The following is a 7,013-nucleotide window of genomic DNA, read 5'->3' as shown; positions in this document are numbered from 1 at the left end:
TTGAGATCACCTATGTGGGTACTTATCTGTGTGTGTCATAATGGATCTGTGGATGTGCATATAAGTGTGGAAGTGGCTGTGCATCTTTGTGCCTAAGTGTCTTTCTTTGTATATGTGGTGTCTTTCTTTCTCTATGTATCTGCCTGTGTTCGAATATCTAGGCCAGCATGTCTGCATGCATGTTTAGCTCTGTGTTGATGCTGCGTGAACATGTGTACACGTCTATGTAGGTGACTGTGGGCATGGTTATTGTCTCTGTAGGAAATGAATCACATGAAATGTGAACTCATGTGTATAAAATGACATGAAGGTGTGTTGCTGTTTTTGTGTGTACATTCTTTGTGGGGTGTGTGTGTGCCTATATCTACAGCTCTGCGTGTGAGTCAGTGTGACTGCGTGTAAATGTACACTTGCAACAATGTAGGCCACGTGTCTATGCACAGAGATGGAGGTGACCGTTCTTAGCGATTGCTCTGTGTGTGTGCGCGCCCTTGACTCCAGGATATTACCAACACAGAAGAAGCTCTAAACACTGCCCTGCATTTGTTCCTTGCAGCCTCCAAGGGTCTCAGCACCTTACCTCTCTCCATATATTAGAAGAGGTCACCAGGGGGAGGAGAGGGGACCCAGGCTTTCCCTCCCCTCCCGCATTGCCCCAGCTGGCTCCCAAGGTGCCAGCTGTTGGGGACAGAGGTCCTCAGGCCTTGCCCTCCTGACAGCCAGTCACTGAAGCTAAACATTTAGTGAGGCCTGAAGCTGTGTTTACTTAAACTTTAGGGTCACTGCACACATGCAATTTTTGGTTCAAGTGCTTTCCCCTCTGCAGGCTGCGGAGAGCAGGTGCTGGCTTAGCAAGTTACCTGGGGTTGCTGTTTCCCTCCATGAAATAGGCTGGCTTAATCGAGGTTTGCTCCACCTCAAGAAGAATGTAACCTTGGCAATGCATTCACTACCCAGTTTTTTTAAAACATTGTATCCTGAGCTCTAGTATTTTTGCAAAATCTGTAGCTCTCCTATAACTGTTAATTTACTTAACATTAAAAATTTGACCTGCTTTTAAAAATGTAAATACTTATTTAAGCTTTAGTCAAAGCAGCTACAACTAATGTAATCAAAGGGTTAGATATGCTAATTATAAATTTGAATTAAAAATTTCTTTAGTACATACTAAAATAATAAGCTTTGATTCTTCTACTCCCTACCTAACATCATCTTGCTTGCCCCATGTTGGGATGAGGATGCTTCTGAAGTGCCCCCTTGTCTTCTGCTTTAAAGGTAGCAGGCTGTGTTGGAGGTTCTCATTTCCATACAACTTGCTCAGGGAAGACACCATTTGAATACAAACAGGCAGGTCTGGTGTACCTGCCAGCAGTTACTGGGAGAGGGAGGTTTCCATATCCTCCATGGAAAATGCTTTGTTTCCTGAGTCAGGGCAGCCTGGGGATGCCGTGTGGTGCAGGAGGCTGGCTGCAAAGGAGCTTCTGGGGGAGCGCTCTGCCTCCCCTCCTCCTCGGTCTGGATCCTCCCCAGGGGACAGCAGCTCAGCGGTGTCATTGCCTTGGTGATCCTGAGCAGGGTTGCAGGCACAAAATTCCCTTTGCAGGTGGAGAGGATAGAAAGGGAGGAGAAGTGGGGGAAATGGGGGACAGATGCCCAGACAGATGGGCCTGGCCGCCAGCTCTGCCTGGCCTAATGAATTTCCTTCTCCGGCCCTCAGGCAGGTCAGTAAATGAGACCAGTGACAGCATCTGGGATGATTCCAGGATGAGGCTAATAAATCAGGCCTAGGATGAATCCTGCTTCCCTGGAGATGGGGGGAGGCAGGCCAGGGAGAGGAAGTCTGGGAGGGACCTTTGAGCCTGGCAGTAGCCAGCCTTCGGGTGAAGGAGTTGGGAGGAACTCCTTCCTGGCAAGCCAGTGGCGTCGGAGGCGCTGGCTGTGCAGCATTGTGTCCCCAGCAGCGATCATGGGCAGAGTGGGCTCTCCCAGTGGTCTGGCTTTCTGACCTCTGGGTCTCAGCACCGCAACACCCTCTCCATGCTCCATTTATTCCTACACATCCACTGGTCTCAGCAAAAGCACTGATTCCTCTTGAGGGAAGTCTTCCTGGACCCCGAGGGGCCCCACCCATGTGTTCCTAAGGGTCGCCTTCAGCCCACTGACCATACCCAGGAGTGATTTGTCTGCTCTTCTTCCCCGGTGGCTGGTGCGGTGCCTAGCACATAGTAGGTGTTCCTGGACATTAGTTGAATGAAACAAAGATAGAGAAACTGGAGGTAATAGGGTTGTCACTTTTCTAGCACAGCACATCAAGCCTGCTTTTAAAGATTCAGGCTGGAAATCTGTGCCACTCTAGCAACCCACGACCCTGGTGACACTCAGGCGCTCACGGCTGGCCTCACCACTAACGGGTTGGAACTGAGGCCACGGATTCACCTGCCTGGGCCAATGTCTGGGTCATGTGAATCAAATCAGGTAAGCTATTTGGAAATGCTTTGATAAGCATCGAGTTTTCCACACGTGCCAAGTGTTGGCTGTGAAATCACACAGTCCCTGAGCTAAATGAAATATGAGAGAATATTTCCTTTATCTTCATTTTGCAGATGAGCAAGCTCAGTCCAGAGGAGGACAGTGAACTTGCTTTCCCTCAGTCTTGCAGAGCACTGATAGCCCAAGTTCTGGAACCAAACAGCCCAGGCCAGAACCTGGCTTGTAACTCACACTGTGTGCCCGAGGCAGTCACTTACCTCCTAAGCCCCCCACTCTCTGGCTTGTAAGATTAGAGACCTCATGGTGTGGTCTGGAGTATGAGATGAGATATTCACAAGACCACATTTTTATTGATCGCCTACGATGTGCCAGGCACTGTAGTACTGGAAATTTAACAGTCAACAGAACAGAAAAAAAGCTCTGCCTGCAGCAGGCATATATTCTAGAGTATAAGAATAAACAATGGGTAAGATGTTTTTAAAAATTAAAATCTTGAGTATTCAGTGATTCTTTTTCTCTGTATGACACATCCATTTACAAAATTGGCCAGTATTGTGTACAAGATATAAATACATGATAAAACGGGAGAGGTGCGTGAGCATCCTTACAGATGCCAAAAAGTTCACTCTGTACATCCAAGGATAAAGAGTTAAAAATATAAAAATAAGAAACATACACTGTTGTGAAATGTAAAATGACTATCACACAGGTGCGTGGAGATGTCTACTCAAGCTAGAGAGCAGGTGTGCACACATATCTGCATGCACGCATGTATGCACATGTGCATGTGCACACGTGCGCATATTAAAAGGGTGGGGTTTGCGAGGTCAGGCTGGAGAAGGCCTTCTGGAGAAGGTCTTTGGAGTAAAGCTCTTTTAGCACAGGGCTGGCACAGAGAGTGTTCAGCAAAGGGAGCTATTAGTGTCACTAAAGAAGCAGATCCACCTCCTCTTTGCATCATTATGGGTATAAAGCACATTTCTGTTTCTGCCATGTGCTCCTCCTCTACTCTAGCCCCCCGTCCATTTCTAACTTCCTCTCGTTCTCTTGACTTTGCACATTCTGGGGTACAAGTCCTTCCCAGGGGAAGTTAGCTGTCCCATAGAAGAGGCATGTGTGAAATGTGAGTGTGTGTGTGTGTGTGTGTGACATTGTGGGCATCTGTAGATGCTACTGTGCCTATGTGGCCAGCGTGGAAGAGTATGTGTGCATGTGAATGGAAGTGTGAGGTCTGGATTCAAGGACACAAATATACTCTGTGATGGCTGGATCGTCTATAAATGGGGAGCTATTTGAAAGGGAGAGTAGGCATGGATCTGCATGTGTGCCTGTGTGCATAGCGTGGGTGTGTGCCTCTCACACACTATACCCAGCCTCCTGAAGCCAAGGGAGCAGACATAGGTGGGGTGGGGGTGCTTTTCTGTGGGTGGATTTCAGATGAAAAGGGAAGGGCTCTGGGGGCAGCCACAAATTCTGGGTTTTGCCATTCCAGCCCCAGCTGGGTGAAATTCAGGCTAGGGAAGGGGCAGAAAGTAAAGTCAATGAGAGGTTGTGGGACCAGAGTGAGGGTGGCCCTTGTGTGGGTGGCATTTCCATGGAGAAATCCCCTGGAGAGGCAGGCTATGGCGCTGAACAAGTGCATCCACAGAGGAGGCCCCCATCTCAGCCTCATGTGTCCTCAGGGATAACAGCAGGTTGTCTCAACCTCCAAATATCTTTCTGAGAATTTGCTGTCTCTTGATTCTTGAGTTGAATATCTTGCACATCCTATCAGCAGAGAGGGACTAACTAACATCCTCCCTCAGTTCCCATTCAGAAAATCCTAGCGAAGGTCTCTGATTGCTCTGCATTGGGCCAATCAAAACTTGGGCTGGAGGTAGGCATGGACCATGATTGGCTCAATTTGGGCCAATCAACAGAGATTGGGGAGTGGGCCTCTATAAGTTGCTGGCCTCTCCAGCTAGAGGTCCATGGCTGGAGTGGGGACAGAGTAGTTCCCAGAAAATGGGCATGGCGCTGTGTAGGTAGGATGTTGGTTATCAATTACACCCAATCTTCAGCCCAAATGCTGGCATTTCCTTCAGAGATTTGTTTTCGTTGGACTCTTATGAAGTGTTTCAGTCTCCAGAGGCTCCTGTTAAAACTACTAAACTCACACTGAAGGTGAAATCTGCTACCAAGGGTCTGAAATCCTATGGGAATAGGATAAGACCTGATGCCTGTCTTTGTCTATGTCTTTGCACAGTTTGGCTCCAGAACCAATGCATGCTTACAAGATAAAGAAAAACGACTTGGGAAAAACGCAGGCTTTGGAGTCCAGCAGAGCTGGGGTCAAATCTCTGCCCAGCTCTCCCAAGAGCTGGTTCTGTGGCCAAGGGCAACTTATCTCACCTCTCTGTGCCCCTGGAAAATCAGGAAATTAAAGCAACGGAGCTGTTAGGAAGCTTCCGGATGAGGTCAGTTACCTCATCCACTGCTTTATAGATGCTCACGAAACAGGTGCAGTGGGGATGAGTTCTTTAAGTCAGCCTGGTTGGTCGTTATCCTCTAATTACTAGATTAAAAATCTTGTGGGCTAACCATAAAATGAGGCCACTTTTCCTGGGGGAAGCAAGTACCTTGTTTCCTGATTCCCCCATTAGGTTGGGGACAGCAAGGAGAAGCAGGACAGGCCCAGGCTGTGCAGACAAACAGAACTGGGCCTAAAGCCCACCCCTGCCATCAACTAGATGCCTGACCATGGGCAGGTCACTCCTCTCTCGTCTGATGTGGAATTCTTCCTTCCGTAGCCGTGTGTGAGGGCCCAGCACATTAACACGTGTACCTGCCCAGCGTACGGTGCCATTGCCACCGCCCAGTCACTGCTTTTACAAAACTATATTGAGCACCTACTATTCGTTCAGTTATCTGGCAGGTGTTTATGAATGGCCTCCCACAGGCCGGGAATTCCACCAAGTGCTCGTAGTCATGTACATAACAGACTGTCTCTCATCATCACCGTCTGGCATGTGGGACAGAGATAGACAGTAAATCAATGCATACGTAAATATCTGATGTCAGGTAAGGGACACGTTCTTCGAGGAGAAACAAAGGGTATGAGGATAGCAAGCAATGGGGTGGGTGGAGCAGAGGATGTGACAGGAGTTCAAATACTATATGCCAGCTGATTGAATTGCCAGGAGAACAAAGACGGACACCCAGTGCCTTCCTTCTAGGACCTGGTATCGCCGTGGTGAGACAGATAGAAGGCCGACGGTGTGTTTGGACTGGCAGAGTGATGTTCACTACAGACCTGTGTGCTTGGTGAACCCTGGCTCTGTCCCCAGCACCCCTTCTCTCTTGGGAGGGAGCTAACCCTTCTCATGATCCGTGTGGGCTTCAGAGATCCGCTTAGCAGCCGTGTGGTCCCCTGAATACACTAGGCGGTTCTTGGGACACCTGTGGGTCATCGTTTCCCTCCCCTACTTCCCATTCACCTGCCAGTTCTCCTCCTCCAGGGAGCCCTGGGCATTCCGTGAGTTTAGAGTTAGGCCAGTTCTAATCTGGCTCTGTGCCTACTGGCCGCATGAACTCAGGCAGGGCCCTTTACTTAGCCACGCCTCACATTCCTCACCTGGGCATAGGGACAGTGATGGCACAGCGTGATAGAGCATCTCTAAAGCTCCTCTCCCTGGGGTCCAGCCAGTGAGAGTCTCTGCCCTTCATCCTCCCTCCCCCACCTCCTCCTCTGCCCTAGTTTGTGCTCTCTACCATCTGGCAAACAGGTCTGTGTTCCCCTTCAACATTCCATGATATATTGAGGACAGGAGAGGGTGTGGCGTTTTGAGTCAGAAAACAAAGTCTGTGTTGGCTTTGTCATTCAGCTGTGTGAACTGGGGCACTCCCTCATCCTCTCTGTCCCATAACTTCCTCATTGGCCAGTCATGAAGGATAATAAGTCCCGCCTCCCAGGCAGGTGGTGTGGTAAGTGAATATAAGACAGAGACAGGGCCTGGAACATCTCAGATGCCTGACAAGTGGCAGATGCTGTCTTTCATTTCCAGGCCTCAGCGCTTCATCTTAAAATGAGGAACATTTATCCAGAGCTTGCCATTAGTAGGCTTTACCTATATTATCAGACCCCTTATGGTTTGTATTTTCATTATCTGCCTTATGTTTGAGGTAACTGAGCCCAAAGGTGCTATATAACTTGCCTAGTTAGTAAGTGATGGGTTCAACATTCAGAGCCCAGCCCCTGGCTCCAGGCAGATCTGTCCACTGATCCCCACAGTCCTCTCTGCCTCTTGTACATCACATCAGTCTGACCGTGGTTGTTCTGGGCATGGCACCCATGCGCTCTGAGAAGCTGCTTTGAGGACCTATCAGAGTGCTGTAGCCCAGTATGCTGTTTGAATGCTCTGCAGGGTGTCGTGACTGGTACCGTGTAGGGCATGGTGCTAGATTCTCCAGGAGGCCCTCCTTGCCCTCAAGGAACTCATGGTCTGCGGGCAGAATATCCCAGGGTGGCTGAGCAGAGCCGAGCA

This window comes from Canis lupus, chromosome 4 (genome assembly GCF_048164855.1).
Source record: "Canis lupus baileyi chromosome 4, mCanLup2.hap1, whole genome shotgun sequence".
Lineage (NCBI taxonomy): Eukaryota > Metazoa > Chordata > Mammalia > Carnivora > Canidae > Canis > Canis lupus.
The sequence above is the reverse complement of the archived record's forward strand: the minus strand, read 5'-3'. Positions refer to the sequence as shown.